Source organism: Ambystoma mexicanum, unplaced genomic scaffold (genome assembly GCF_040938575.1).
Source record: "Ambystoma mexicanum isolate Mex_15411 unplaced genomic scaffold, UKY_AmexF1_1 Mex_scaf26, whole genome shotgun sequence".
In the NCBI taxonomy this organism is placed as follows: Eukaryota; Metazoa; Chordata; class Amphibia; order Caudata; family Ambystomatidae; genus Ambystoma; species Ambystoma mexicanum.
The window spans coordinates 1,772,460-1,788,634 of record NW_027182440.1 but is presented as its reverse complement, the minus strand read 5'-3'; the positions used below and the strand labels follow the sequence as shown (position 1 = coordinate 1,788,634).

The 16,175-nt window shown below is 45.3% G+C and overlaps 1 protein-coding gene across 3 annotated transcripts in view; it reads right to left on the bottom strand.

Moving 5' to 3' along the window:
* The window catches only part of LOC138557981 (zinc finger protein RFP-like), a 250,146-nt gene that overhangs the window by 216,719 nt on the left and 17,252 nt on the right, over window positions 1–16,175 (bottom strand). The gene's annotated exons all lie outside the window — the stretch shown is intronic.

Here is a 16,175-nt window from a genome sequence, read left to right as displayed (position 1 = left end):
ACAAGCGCTCTCAGAGTCAGCAGCTAAAAGCAAGTCATCAACATACTGAAGCAATGTACAAGAAGAGGGCAATTCAAGGGTATCAAGCTGTTCTTTCAAAGTCCTACTATAAATGCTAGGACTTTCCGTGTAACCTTGCGGTGCACGGGTAAAGGTGAACGAGCGTCCCCCTAAGCTGAATGCAAACATGTATAGGAATACTAAAGAAAGCATTCTTCAGATCCACAACACTAAAGTAAGTAGCTGAAGCCGGAATAATAGTTAATATTGTCGTCACATCAGGCACAATTGGAAATTGCGGAGCGACAACCTTGTTGATGGCACGTAGATCAATTATGAAACGAAAAGGAATTGCATTATCGCCTTTTTTGTACACGGGATAAATAAGACTATTGCACAAACTACCTGCAATTTCCTCAATCACCCCTCGATGCATAAAATCAGAAACAATGCATTTCAAAGCTTGCTCGCCTTCAACTGAAATCTTATATAGTGGAATACGGGGCAGCTTAATTCCATGTTTCAAGACTATTTTAACAGGCTCGATCTGTAAAACACCGATATCATTGTCGTCAATGCCCATAAACACTCACTGAATTCTGGTGGCAAAGGTCTGGTTAAGAATTGAGAGACAGAAAGTTGCTGTGGTGAAATCGTCAAACGCACTCCATCAGAAGAACAATGAATTACCGCATTTAATTCTTTCAACAGATTCAACCCCAGCAAATTCTCTCCACAATTCGAAGTCAAAAGGAATGGACAATGGTCCGTGAAGGGACCCAAAGAATAGGTACCGGCGAAGAAACTGGACAAACAATTGGCGTGCCAGAAAACCCTACAGAAACATTGGTATGCCTTGACAGTGGAATATTTGGAACCCGAGAATGATCAATGGAAAACTTCTGTGCCCCTGTATCTACCAAGAATAGATGTTTCCTATTTCCCACTACCATTTCAACGTAGGGACCTTTCTAATTAACAGGAATAGGCGTAGGTTCCAAACCATGCTTCGGGCAATCCTAACGAAGCAGAATATTGTCAAAAGTAAGCTCTTCAGAGAGGTAAGCAGCAGAAGGATGATCAAATATGTTTCTAGTATCCATACTCGGAGTCTGATTATCCTGCGAAAAAGGTTGCTGTGGATCCTGTGTAAACTGACATCTACCAGGGACCCCTGCGCCCGGGCGACCTCTGGATCGTCTACCCATATTTCCGAATGTGTAATTCGACCTTTGTCGAAGGACGGGGCATTGTGCACACCAATGACCCTCTTGCCGACAATAGGCATACTGGTTAATGTTCATCGGACCCAAGGGCACATTCCCTTGTGGAACAAACTGACCTCTAATCTGCGAACTACCCCCTCTAGGGCCTCTAATAATTTGCTGTAATAATACTTTAGTCTTCAAATCACTTTTTCTCTTCTGTACTCTTTCCTTTTCATTATTGACACGATTCTCGTAGTACTGAGCCATGTGCAGTACTTCTGATTGGGACTTCGCCTGCCAAGCACTCTCAGAAGACATCATTTGTGACTGGATGTCAGGCAGCAATCCACGCACAAATTTGTCCACAAATAATCTTTTCCCAGACTCTGTGCCTAAGTCTTGTCCACTGAAATCTGAGAATACCTGTTCGAACTGATTAAAGTACTTGGTAGCACCCTCAGACTTCCCTTGGACACAGGCCGTAAACCTGTCCCAGATAATCCTTTTTTCAGTCAGGAATTATGGTTTTCAATTTTGCAATGATTCTATCAGGCAAGGTTAGTATCACCTGGGGCGGTCTCTCACCAGCTGGCCTTTCTCCATCGAGTCTAATTATGTTAGTCCATGTATCTCCCAACCCTGGTACGTCATCTATAGTCCTAACCTGTTTCCACAAATCTACGGGCAGGAGTACAGAAAATAACAAATCAATATCACCCAAGGTGAACACCGAGGACTGCAAGACAGACTCTATTTCTTTATAGAATACTGTGAGATTTTTCTTAATGTCAGGAATAGATTGTCTAATGGTATTCACTTCCTGTGTCGAGAACGGGACGTGAAAAAACTGTGATACATATTGTGCAGGAATGTCCACAGCGACTTTACCTTGTGCAGCATCGGCCGCAATCTCAACCTTTGGGACAAATGTCGAAGGAACCTCTCTCATAGGCAACTGAGAAGTAGGCATTTCTGAAAGCTTACTAAGCAACAGAGCCAAGTCGAGCGCTGAAGCAGTCGAAGAAGTGTCAGGTGAAAAAGCTCTCTTATAAATACTCAATAACTCTGTTGGACAACTAATCTTTCTCTTTACACATTCATCCTGCAGGTACTCTATCATTACCTGTATCACTTTCCTCTGCATTTATAGCGTATACTGACTATACGTGTCATATACTTCAACTGGAGTTATTGATATGTCTGAAATACATCTAATCACATCTTTCGTACAAATTCGTGTTTCTTCGGATATCGATTTGCGACAAGGAAGGAACTGTTTCTGTACATACATACTACCCTCATCGTCATCCTCATTCTGTAACCTTTCCAACTCCTTTCTATACTCAAATATCCTCTCAACATGCTCATGTACTTTCTCCACAGTGTCTCTTGAAAACGCTAAAGTGTTCAGATCCCTCAACCCTTGTGAGAGATCTGCATTATTTAATTTGCCCCACATTACACATAAATGAATCCCTAAACATGCAATAAAAACATTTTTCTCAGGAAAATTATCCATATTAGAAAGTGTGGCAAAAACATTAACTCGATCCTCCCTCTCTATACAATGCTTAGCCCATGCAATCAAATTCTGCTTCGTCTCTGGAGGTACGGTATTATGAGTGACAACCCTTGACCCTGCACCCTGATCAACTACAAGCGGTGAAAGACCACTTGGAAGAGGGGGAGCAGGCAAATTCAATGGAGGTACTGTTAATGGTGCAATAGGAAGAGGTGGAGGAGCAGGTGGAAGAACAACAATTGGAGGAGAGGAACATTAGGAGGAGCAGGAACAACAGGAACAACAGCAGGAAGAGCAGGAATAACAGCAGGAAGAGGCAAAGCGGCAGGAAGAGGAACATACGGTGGTGGCACAGAGGCACCAGGCCTTCGTTCATTTAACAATTTATCAATAAATTCATCGGAAACATGAAGGTCTTTGGAAGGATAGATTTTCTGAATGCCAAATGAGAAAGCCTTATCCATATTCCTTGCCGACTCAGAATGTTTATCTTGGTCATATAACAACACTTTTTCAGCGTTCGTCTTATGACGGCGCACATGTTTTTCCCTACTCTTAAGCTGCTGCAACGCTTCCTTTTTCCAATTCTGAAAAACATCAAATGCTGCAGGTCTAGCCTTTTTCTTTAATAGAATTGACTCTAAATACTCAATACGAGGGATTTCAAAACTACCATTGATTGGCCACTGAAGTTCGGAGGCATGTCTGGTTTGTCTGTACCAAATATCATTAAACACTATACTTCCAATGCTATGCTTACAGTACATAGTACAAGCCGGCGACCCCTCCTGTGGTGCTGGACGGCTAAATTCAAAAGATTGCCTATCACTGCGGAATAACGCCCTGAAGCAGGTAGACAATTTCCCAGGCATATCAAAATATTGGTGTTACCTGGTCAATAATTTTATTTGCAGGTACAATGCGCCAAAACAAATTATCAGGATACTTAAGAATTGGGTCATGACTCACCTGATCAATCCTAAGGATGTTTGATCGGATTTCAAAATTCTTACCTAACTAATCTTACCTCGTGTTTGGTGATTTCAGCAAATCTGCCCGCCTCGATAAGTGGACCCTCGTCAAGATGCCGTTTTGGACCACAAGCTAATCGTCCAGGGATCGGGTCCTGCAGTGCTGCTGAGGTGTCGCATCTCTTTCAGAAGGGGCCCCTTATTTTGTCACACCGTCCGATCCCGGTCCAATAGCGTGTGTCAACCTTTGACAATCCGGCATCAATCTTGAGGGTCCCTATTCGGGCGCCAACTGTGAAAAAACAAAGAGAAAATATCGAGGCCGAGTACCCCCAAAAGGAAATACACCGAACACGGGTTACAAAGGAACATACAAAGATCTTTATTTTATACTGAACAGTTTCAAAAGACAAAACAACAGATAGCTATCGGCCCTCAGTACAACACAGCGAACTCCAGTGTAGTTCGGTGTGCTCAGTGAGTGGGACTGTACATTAGAATAGTCGCACCTTATATACCTTTGAAAACATGATGTCCAACCCTACTGTGTGTTAACATTTGTTAATACATTACGGATCTAGGGTTCATGCAGAGTTCACACATCTTTACGTTTAGTATTTACTTTTAATGTATTCACCAACAAGCCTTAATTGTAACAGTGTATCTTAGGATTTCGTGTTGAGCCTTCTTAAACATCTATACAATGTAGTCAAACAAGTGTTCACATTTCAGTATTTGAATACATTGTTCGTAACATATGCTCGCGGATTAGCTTCATTGGCACGAGTAATCCTTTACACACAGGTCAACGAAGGATGAGGTCTCAGTTTATGACCCTAACAAGTGGCCTGCAGGAAAGTTACACATTAGTTTATACATAGAGGTCAAGGCGGCCATGTTACATTTTCGCAATGACACTGTCCACCATTTTAGCTCACAGGGTGACTTTGCAGAGAGAACCTAAAATGGCGGATTGACCTAAAATGGCGGCTTACATTGATTCTAAGGTCGGGATCTTGCAACACGGATTTCTTCGCAAGTGGCTTACATGCGGCTTGACGCAGGCCAATATACATATATTCATTACAATAGGAGGCACAATATAATTTCCCGTTTGACAATGGGTGTGCGTCAGTCTTGGTGACTGCATTGACTCCTCTGTAGTCCACACAGAACCTTCAATCCTTGGTACCTTCCTGCGAATGTGCCTTGGGGATAAGGACCACTGGGCTGCACCATGAGCTGGATGACCTGGTGACCTCTGCCTGGATGTGTTTTTTAAGATTGTGTGACATCTTGTAGCATCTGTTTTTGCCAGGTACACTGTCACCAGTGTCAATATCATGCCTGCACCATGTGGTGAGGTATGGTGTCAGTGAAAACAGAGGGGCATACTGTTGGCGCAAAGATCTGCAGGCCCACTGCTGCTCTGGGGTCAGATCTAGAGAGATTTGCACTTCCACCACTGAGCTATCCTGAGGGTTGCTATGCTCACGCTAATCCTCTTCTAGCTCTGAAGCTTGCAAGAGACATGAGACTTCTGCTCACCTATGGAAAGGCTTGAGCCTGTTGACATGGAATACATGAGGGGCAACCCCAGGGACTCCCATGTCAACCAAATAATTGACTTTGCCCATCTTGGAGATTATCCTGAAGAGTCCAGTCCACTTATCTGCCAAAGCTTGAGGCTTGGTAGGCTCCATCACAAGGATCTCCTGACCTGGAGTGCAATCCACTTGTGATGCTTTGAGGTCATGCCAGTTATTTGTTCAATTCCTGGCTGGCCTTAAGGTTCTCTGTCATCTGGTCCATCATCTGTCATCCTCCGTCTGAGGCCTAACACATAGTTCCACACTTGCTTGGCAGGACTTGGAGGGGTGGCTTCCAAACTTTCTCTAATCAAGGCAAGGGGCCCCCCGCACGGGATGTCCAAAGAGAATCTCAAAGGGGCTGAAACCAACACCCTCTTGAGGTACCTCTCTGTAAGCAAACCTCCAAATAGAAGCAGGATAACACTAACCAGCTAAGTCTCACGGGTGCTCAATGACTGAGCTGTATGTTCATACACCTCCTGTTATGAATCGGTTTAGTTAATGTTTACATTAAGCGTCAAAGAATTAAGACTGTATTCTGTTCACTATTGTAAACATAAAGATTTTACTTCAGTAAGTAGTTTAAGTATAACCATTTTCTTCATGTGATATATAGTTAGACTGGGAAGCATTTTCTGGGAAACAATTTAGTCAGCAGTGTCTGCCTATGCATTTCGGAATACAAATCCTTCTTCAGGGCCTTAACACCTGATATGTGTAATAACATGTATATGTCAATATTGGACCCAGACCCAATCAAAAGGTTTACATAACTCGTAATGGTAACAGTTGTGATACATACCGTTAGCACATATGTACGACGTTCGCAGGATTTCCAAATATATAAGAGAAAATATACATGAAATTAATTCAAAGGTGAACATTAAGTGGCTCACACTTAATAAATCTAAGTGTTATTATAAGGTAATTCGGTTACAGTGCTCATTGAGGGGATCCTCTGTGTTACCTTGTGTCCAAAGTTGCTGTAACTGCGAAGTATCGGGGCTGCAAGAAACGTAGCGTAAATTGTGTCAGTGACATATGCCGCCTCAGTGGAGAACAATGGAATCAGAGTGTTCACATTGTCTGCAAAGGAGAGAAATCGCTTACCAGAACGTGTCGGGTGTTCAAAATGAATTCCTGAGGATGCGGCTTGCTAAAGGAAAAAAGGTGTTTTCCTGGTTACTTAGGCAATCCCGCGAGGCATTGCGGTGCGTAGGGGTGCATGCCCACACTCCGGCACCTCACATCCCATATCCCCATGGCAACGCGGGTACGGGAGAATAGGATCAACCAGTGCGTGCCTAAGGCGCACGGCGGAAAAATAGGAATATTGAAGTAGAAAAGTTAGCGATCAAGTTGTCTACTCATGGTTGACCATTCTTGTAAAAAGGTAAATTGCTTCAAAAAGCCGGCGTTAGTGTATACAGTGTATGAAAATTATGCACTGTGTACATGTTGTTCAAAGGTTGCGAAAAGGTGATGGATTGAAAATATTATGCGTGAGGCACTGTGCTGCAAGTAAATCTAAACACAGAGGGATCACGCAGATGCGCATGCGTATATGTTGTACTGAAGATATCTACATTATTGTTCACAACATGGTCCATGCTCTGAAATAGAAGTAAAACTTAGAGTTAGAGGTTGTGGTAACTCATGTATATTGTGTGATGGACGTGGGTGATGGCTAAAGATAGTACAGGAATTGATTAAGAAAGTGTAAATCAGAATTTGTGTATGCTGAATACACAATCTGGGCACTGATCAAAGTGGAAATCTGCAGTCGTGTGCATATATTGCTAATCCAATTCATGTGGCAGTACCTGGATGTTCTGTATGAGAGTACATACTTGTTAAAGACACATACCATTAGCTTGTAACTGCCCCAAGCGTGTTCAAAAAGAATTATGCACAAACCAAAATTATTCAAACAAAAAGAAGGGGAAGATACACAATCATCTTCATAGGTAACATGACAATTTGATTTCTTCATTGAGTCCCTTAGGGGTGAGGGTCCCTAAGCGTTGAATCCAGAAGCATTCTCTTCTGTCCATGCGTTTTTGTAAATTCTCGTGGGGTCGTTCTTATAGATCATTTTTAATATAAAGAACCTGATTTCAGTCAAGTTATGTCTCTCATTTGTCCAATGTCTGGCTACTGCAGAGTTGCAGTTTGTATTGCATATACAGGACCGGGGCTCATTCCATCGGATTTTAGCTTTTCTGCGGGATTGGCCTACATAGTATAATCCACATGGACACTTAATTCCATATATTATATTTGAGGTTTCACATGTCGCAAAATGTTTAAGCGCTATTTTTTTACCAGTATGCAGATGATTGAAGACATGTCCTTTCTGTACATAACTGCAGTTGCTGCATTGTAAGCAAGGAAATGTTCCTCTGTGTTTTGTCTCCACTCTTTTGTTCTTAGGGCGTGTCTGTACGAGACAGTGTCTGAAGTTGTTCTGCGTTGGTAGGCTATACCTCTCTGTAAGCAAACAGCAGGCATGGCAGGAGGAGATCCCATTTCCTCCTTAGTGTCTCTTCCAATGCACCGAGCATGCGCTTGAGAGTGTTATTAAATCTCTTAACCAGACCATTGACCTGGGGATGGTAAGAAGTGGAGTAGGTTACTCTGCACTCTTTCTACATCACTTTCATGTAACTCGACATGGAGTTGGATACTCTGTCAGAGACCACCTCTTTAGGGAATCCAACTCTGGTGAAAATGCCCAGGAGAGCCCTGGCAACCACCTTGGCAGTAACAGTCCGAAGGGGTATAGCCTCAGGGTACTTGGTGGCATGACCAACCAGGACCAGGATGAACCGATATCCACCTGAAGTGGGAGGGTCAAGGGGACTGACAATGTCGATACCAACCCTCTCAAATGGTGTGCCAATGCTGGAAAAGGCTGCAGTGGGGCAATGACACTGCCTCCAGTCTTGCCAGACAACTGACAAGTTGGGCAGGTCGTGCAATGGGACTCCACTTCTACTCCCATCCGTAGCCAGTAGAAATGGGCAGAGAGCCTCTGCTTAGTCTTCTTGGTACCAAGATGACCAGCTAAGGGCACCTCATACACCAACTGCAGCAGGAAGGGCCTGTAAACCTGGGGTACCACCAACCTCTTGAGGGCACCAGGTTCAGGCTTAGTGGGCTCACTACAAAGGAGCTCACCCTCCCAGTAAATCTGGAATGACCTAGGCACTTCTCCTTGCTCCTGGGCCAGGGTCTGTTTCCTCAGACCCTAGAGAGAGAGAGAGAGAAAGAGAGAGAGAGATAGAGAGAGAGAGAGAGAGAGAGAGAGAGAGAGAGAGAGAGAGAGAGAGAGAGAGAGAGAGAGACACTCTCTCTGACCCTTACAGAAGTCTCTACTTGAGGGCCCCCCTTTAGCCAGCAGGCAGTGAAGTTATGGGTGATCCTCTGGCTTGAGCACCTCTCCGGCAGGAGGGTCTTCTGGCTCTTCTCCATCAGGAGTTGAGTTTGCGTTTACCACTGGACTCTGCCTGTCCAGAGCATAAATCCCAGAGGGTGCTGCTGAAGCAGCAGGAAGAGAAGGAGCCCCCTTTGCAGAGGTGGCATTCTTACTCTTCGTCTTGCCTTGGGTCTCCCCTTTGACTTGGAGACCTGACTCTCAGTCAGACACGGTGCGACCTGCGACCTAGTGACTTCAGCAGCAGTCAGGAGTAGACCATCCGAGATCACCCCCAACTCCACTAGATCATTACCTAACAGAATGTTAGCAGGGACATTGTCCTGAACCAGGACAGTAAGCATTGCTGTCTTGTCTCCAATTGTGATTGTGACTAGGGCAACCGGAGATAATTTGGGAGGCCCACCAGCTAACCTGGTGGTTCTCAGAGGAGCACCTACATAGTCCTCTGGCATGAGCAGGGTCCTGTCCACCACTGTCATGCTTGCCCCACTGTCGTTCAAACCAGTAGAAGGCTGGCCATTCAGGAGGTCACTTGTCAAAAATCTATGGGTGTTTTGTGGGATTGTAGCCAGTACTTATGCGTACTTGTGCCAGGTCCCAAAGGACACTAGGGAAATCTCTGCAGGACCACCAAATGTGATTCCTGCAGAGGAGGGGAGGACAGCGGACTCCAGCTCAGACATGGGGTAAGGGTAGGTTAGGCTGATAGCCTTACCTTTACACTTGGGGTCACCCCAATTGTGGTCCAGAGCCCCACCCCAACAAGTGCCAGGAATGTGAGGTACGGCACTGGAGCCACTGGGAGCCTGCTTTACAGCAGGAGGACCACTACTCTTACTCCCATCCACATAGGACTTATCCCCACTAGAATTTTGGGTCTTAGGAGAGGAAGGTTTTGATTTACTTGACTGTGACTGCTTTTGGGACTCCTCACACTTCTGAGAGAGCCCCTTTTCTTTGTCCTTCTCCTTCCCACCGGGTTCCGTAGGAGACACCCGGTGGGAGACCCACTTGTCAGCCAGCCTGGCCAGTTTAAAGGGATCTAAAATGTTCTGGTCAGCAACATACTAACACAGCTCTGGTGAACAGGCTTCAGAAAATGCTCAAAAAACAAAAGATGGGACAATTTAACAAAAGTTTTCACCTTTTAACCATCAATCCACCCCATCATGTTCATGTGCGCAGCACTCACCCAGTCAACCCAAGACACATTCTCTCTTTTCTTAAATTCCCTTAACCTTTTAAGGTATTGGGTAGGTGTCTTGCCAAACTTGGCAATCAAAGCAGATTTCATGCACTCATACTGACCCCTTTCTTTAACACTCAGTTTCCGAATGCAGTCATATCCAGTCTGAGACACTCTGCTTAACAAACACTTAGCCCAATCTCTCTTAACATCATGAATTGCACAAGTCATCTCAAAGGCTTCAATCCATTGGAGGATATCAGAACCCTCCACATACACACCAACCAAATCTTTCATAAACTTGGTGGCTGGGGACCTGCCACTCTCAACTGGTTTAGCTGAAGTCTCCACTCTAGCTTTTTCTAGCTGGATTCTCTGGCATTCATTCAGTGTCCTTGTTTTTAAGGTCAAGATCCCTATCCTTGAGTATAACTTGCTGTGCCAACTGCTCTTCCTTAAGTTCAGCTGCAGTTTCAAACTTTTTATATTCAAAGGCCAATTTCGTCCTCAATAATTCAAATTCCACGGGATTCCCTGAAGAAACATTGCTGGACTAGAAACAGCAGGGGTGGTGGCATTCCCAGAAACAGATTCAGTAACAACCCCAGGGCCAGGGGCTGCAGTGGTTGAATGCCCCCCTTCATCAAGAGTTTCACAATCAGTCTGGTAGTCCACCAGGGCAGCTATCAGCTCACTCCTAGACTGATCCTCAAAGTCTAACTCCCTGGCTTCACAAGCACTCTGGAGAGCCTCTAAGCTCATCCTAGTCAATGTACTGTTTGCAATAGACTCCACGGCTTGTAATGTAGTTATATGGTACACAACTAAACCTCAGATTAACAAAGTGTGAGTATTTTGTAAGTGGGAAGGTTACACACTCATTCTTAAAACCATAAGCATCCCACCGCTGCCACCAGTGTAAAGACTGGAGGGGGGTCTGTACACCTGCTCTCTATATGGCAGAGGAACAGCACAGATGACCCCAACCAAAATTCTCTATATGATAAACGTGGACGATGTTATGCCTGGGGCAATAATCAATCAATATTCAATATGTGCACAATTTATCCAATTATGAATATACGAAAGGTCACCTACCTGAATCCGCAGACTGGACCGGAGCTATGAGAATCTACCTGTTGACCCCTCTGTGATGCAGCCTAAGGCAAGCCCAGAGAGGGGCCGCCAGGGACCACTCTTGGGGGAGAAAACCCTGTGCTGTGCTGTGTAGCTTGGGAATGCTGGTTCCAGTCTTTTACTTCAGAATACTGTAAGGCGCCAATAATACCCAGTGTGTTTCCTACCAGCCAATAGGATCCTGCTAATGGACAAGAAACAAGGGTTAATTGAGATCCAATGTCGGAGATCCTTTGTGTAATGTCTACCCTTATATCTTACCCTCACTATGGAAATATGGCTCCTCCAACCCGGGCAGTAGTACGAATGGTGGAAATGAAACTGAGGTGGGGAGCACTGCGTAACAGACCTGGATATAACCCCTAAGAGGTAGGGACAGAGGAACAATTGATTAACCCCAAGAAGAAAAATAGGTGAAAAAGAGTTAGATGTATGAGATCAGATAAAGGATCTGCCTGATGATCTTTCCCTGCACGTAACAAACGGGGGATCGACTCGTCTCTGTGTGCGTACCAGTCTGCTGGGAAATGTAGTCCTGTGTAGTCCTGTGAGGGCGAGCGCGGCGGATCCTTCTGCCAACTGAAGAGTCAAATGAGATTTGAGTAAACTGCTCTCAATTGACCCCCCGAGTACCTTGCTGTCCTAGTTCCTAACTGACTATGTCTGAGCGGTTTTTGTACTTGTGTCCGAGTGAACAGGAAGAATGTCGTGGGTACAAACCCGGGAAGCACAGGGCAGGCACGGAGGGAAACTATAGAAAGGAAAAGTCACAGGATAGTTAGAAAGGTATGTGGAGGCAGAGGTTGCCTAGCTGGTCACAGGATAATCCTTGAGAAAAGAGGAGACAAACTCACGGAGCGTATGTGCACTCCTAGGAGAGTAGCAACACACGTTCTGCAGACAGCAGGTCCGGATATACTGTTTCTACTGCTTTCTGCTTTGGGGGCATGGTCAGGTCCGGCTGGGAGGCTTTGTAGGCTAGTCCGCTACTGTGACTTCCCACGGCCATACTGGGAGAACGCCCAATCGTCCCCACAATGGGTTTCTGAGACTAGGAGCGTTGTCGCTTGAGATGCCCCATCACAGATGAGCAATCTAGGCTTAAGCTCGCGGAGGGTGATGCAAGCTGGTTCTTAAGTAGAGTGTAATCCACAAGACCCCAAAAAGGAATGTCCACAGACTATGTTAGTGTTAACAAAATTCTTTATATAAATAAGGTTCAAGTTATATACAAATACAATAACACACTTTGTGCTCAGGCAATACTGTAAGGATACATTTACAATTTCTTTGTGGTACCCCAATTACTCTTTGACTCCATGACAGTTTTCAAATGAAATACAAATCAACAGCAAGAGGTATCAACCATAGACTTAGGAGGAAAACAAGTTGATTAAACAATTGCCAGAATACTGGGCCCCTACCACTAGGCACAGTTCTGTGTGAGGATCCCCCCACCTCGGCAACCTGTAAATATGATGTATGAACAAGCCCAGTCCAAATATTGTTTAGCAGAGTCTTATTTCCTTCTCCAAATGTTCTACTACCCCAATGTACCTGGTTTAGCAGAGTTCGATGACAGGTCGTCGACGGATCCTTCTTGAGTGAACTCCCTTTAAGGCAGGAGCCCTGGATCATCGAGATTCCTCGAAGAACGGGTGAACAATGTTGTTGAGGCAGCAGCTTCGGTCCTCGCAGTGCTCGCCGACAATCGGTCGGGAACATCCTGCAAAGATGAGGCGTGCAGTACACCTCGACGACGATAGTTTGTTGCCGCAAACAGTCAATGAAGAACCTAAGCCCAGCAAGGGCATTGGGTCAGCGGTGTTGGCGATTGGGACACAACCACAGCTGTCTTCCAGATCTTTGTCGACATCTTTGAGGACTTCAGGTGATGTGAAACCCACCCGTGGATTGTCCTTGGTTCGGCAGCAACCTTGACTTCCTCCGTCAAGACAAAGCAGTCAGCGGTGATGAGCAAGGGAGTCCTGGATTCGAATGCCTCAGGCAACGGAGCATTGTAGCTCCGGTCGGCGAAGATGGTCGTCGATGGTGATGGGCTTCAATGTCCGGGTGCTTTGCTTCAGATTCCTCGGCGGTCCCCATCTCCGGTTGGCAATCTTTCAGGACTGACTTCCAGGGAGCCTTGGTGAAGGCTAGCTGGTGCACGATGGTCCGTCATAGCTCGGGAAGATGGCTCCTTGCCAGGTCCTCACTTGGATCAGTTCCTTGAAGGCACGGCAGCTTTCAGATTGGCGAAGGACAGCAGAGCAATTCTTCTTCTTCTGGCGGGCTTCAAGGTTAAGCAACAAGTTTCGACGTCAGCCTCTGAAAGATTTCCATCAGTGAGAGGTCCCCAGATATACTGTTTGTTCTCTCATTCACTCTGCTGGGTCACATTCTCAGCCAACCAATCATTCAGAAGGGCATTCAGGCAGGCAGGCAGCCAATCAGGCTCACAGTGCATTCAGGCCATTCTTCTCCATCCAGACACTCACAACAAGGAATGTGTATTGGGACAAGCACCCAGCCATTCAGCGCTCCATACTGCATTCATACCAGTTTCGGGCAGGGTTTTCTCAGTCTTTGTGTCACATACCAGTAACCAGATACCCATAACATAGAATGCATATTGGTCACACACTCCATTCACCCAGGACCCACCCTAATGGCATACCCACAACATATAGTCATTGGGAAGGCTCCAGCCAGTCTGGCCTGGAATTCACCACAATACCATATATGGAACTTCCATCCAACAGCCAGTCAGGTGGAAGGGACAGAGTCGGGGCTTCCCAGAAATTTGGAGAAACAATGTACTAGGCAATAGATAGCAAGAGGCCACAGGGGCCATCTTGTCTCCTATCAGGAATCAATGGGGTATCCCAAAATGGAGGATACTCAGAGCACCTGTCAAATTCAGCATGGAGCTGCCACCAGCCCATTCCCTGCTCTGTGGGCCACACACAGGTGCCCAAAACCATACACTAGGGGCACAGGGTTGCACCCCCACCCATGGGTGCCATAAGGGTATCCCATGGGTCTGTTCACGACAACCAAAAATAGGAAGAGCTGCACTGCCAGGTGTACTGCATGGACTCCTGTGCAGAAAATAACACAGAACACACATGATAAAAGGAGTACAGGACAAGTACATGGAGGCCCTGTCCCTCCAATGTATTTCCAGCATCACATGGAGCAAGATCAAAGTAGCCGTAAAAAAGTGATCACACAGACGATTTTCCCTTCTGTGCAATGAAAGTAGGATGAAGGGGGTGTTAAATTGTTAACTTAATATCTATTATATTTTATCCCTAAACTGTGTCTATGGCTCAGTGGACTAATGCATCAACTACAGGGGCCTGTGTTTGACCTCATGGTCACAGGACGAATACGGGAAGGTCCACTCGGACCTTCATCCTTCTGAGGTTGATAAAAGGACTACCAATAAGTTGGGTACAAAAAACAACTAAAAGAAAGGGTGAAAAGGTAACATTTGACTGTTACATGAGTGTTTTGACTCAGGGGAAGCTAAGCAACCCTTCCAGCACTCTATAGTAAGATAGAGTGTGCTGGGTCAGTAAATTTAAAGAGACAAGTACAGTCAATGTAACTTTACATGCTCTGGGAGACAGTAGTCAGTCTCAGAGAAGGTATTTAATTAAACCTTGGGGAGTCTCAAAGACATCCCTGTGCCACTGCACTGAAGGTGCTGTGTGACACATAGAAAAAGGTGGTGCCTATGGAGTTGTTTAAAAACTCCATAACCAAAGAACACAAAAGTAAAACACACATCAAAATACATGGAAGAGTGGGAAAAAAAGGCTCATACTCTTCCCAGGTAGAAAAAATAAAATCATAGAATTCCAGCAAAGTTGCTGGGGTCTCAAAAGGTAAGAGAAATTAGCACATTTTGAGAATTCTCCCTAGCACTCGCCCCTCCAGACTAAGGGACAGGAGGATTTAATCCACTCCTGGATGAATCTCCTTACTCCAGTAGGTCAAACATCCTGGAGAGACCATCAGCATTTTGGTGGTGACACCCAGACCTGTGTTCAATGGTAAAATCAAACCCTTGCAGGCTGATTGACCATCTCAGTAGGTTTGGGTTTTCAGCCATCTCAAGGGTTGGTGGTCAGTCTGAATCACAAAAGTAGATCCATACAAGTATGGTCTAAACGTCTTCAGTGACCAAACAATAGCAAAGCACTCATACTCAATGGTTGTCCACCTTGTTTCTGGTTCCTTCAGCTTCCTGATGTTGAAGCAAATGGGGTGCTCCCTACCTTTCTCATCCAGTTGACTAAGGACTACACCTATACCTGTATTTGAAGCATCTGTCTGCACAATGAAGGTTTCTTTATAGACAGGAGCTCTTAGGACTGGAGCTTGACAAAGGGCTTTCTTTATGTCTTCAAATGTTTGAGTGCACTCCTCATTCCACCTGACCATTTTAGGGAATTTGGGAGAGGAGACCACATTTAAGGGAGAATCTATGGTCCCATAGTTATCTATGAAGTTCCTATAGTAACCAGTGAGGCCTAGGAAGGTTCGCACTTGGGTTTGAGTAGTAGGGGTGGCACAGTTTTGTACAGCTTGTACTTTACTAGTCAATGGCCTGATTTCACCTCCTCCTACCTCATGTCCAAGGTAGACCACTTTACTCTGACCAGTTTGACATTTACTAGCCTTTATGGTCAGATGGGCCTGCTCAAGAGCCTGCAAAACATATCCTAAGTGGTCAACATGTTCTTTCCAAGTAGGGCTGAATACTGCAATGTCATCCAAGTATGCCATGCAGAAGTCCTCCATCCCATTCAGAACCTGGTTAACCATCCTTTGGAATGTAACAGGTGCATTATTTATTCCAAAAGGCATTACCTTAAATTGGTAGAGGCCTGCTGGGGTTGAGAATGCAGTTTTCACCTTGGCATGGTCTGTCAGTGCTATTTGCCAATAGCCTGAAGTGAGATCAAATGTTCTGAGGTACTTGGCTGGCCAAGTTTATCCACCAGTTCATCTGTCCTTGGTAAAGGGTGGGCATCAGTCTTGGTGACTGCATTAAGAGCTCTATAGTCCACACAGAATCTCAACTCCTTGGATCCTGCCTTTGGTACTAG